Source organism: Nanorana parkeri, unplaced genomic scaffold (genome assembly GCF_000935625.1).
Source record: "Nanorana parkeri isolate BGI_ZX_2015 unplaced genomic scaffold, ASM93562v1 scaffold594, whole genome shotgun sequence".
Classification (NCBI taxonomy): Eukaryota; Metazoa; Chordata; class Amphibia; order Anura; family Dicroglossidae; genus Nanorana; species Nanorana parkeri.
In genome coordinates, this window is record NW_017306862.1 from 96,250 (window position 1) to 96,480 (window position 231).

At 46.3% G+C, this 231-nt stretch overlaps 1 protein-coding gene across 1 annotated transcript in view; it reads right to left on the bottom strand.

The window, feature by feature from the left end:
- MCTP2 (multiple C2 and transmembrane domain containing 2) overlaps positions 1 to 231 on the bottom strand; it is a 186,903-nt gene that overhangs the window by 91,997 nt on the left and 94,675 nt on the right. The window lies entirely within an intron of this gene.

Genomic DNA, 231 nt, shown 5'->3' on the forward strand with positions numbered 1-231 from the left:
GATGATCCAGAAGAGGATTGGGAGAATGTCATATGGTCAGATGAAACCAAAATAGAACTATTTGGTAGAAACGCAACTCGTCGTGTTTGGAGGAGAGAGAATGCTAAGTTACATCCAAAGAACACCATACCTACTGTGAAGCATGGGGGTGGCAACATCATGCTTTGAGGCTGTTTCTCTGCAAAGGGACCAGGACGACTGATCCGTGTACAGGACAGAATGAATGGGGCC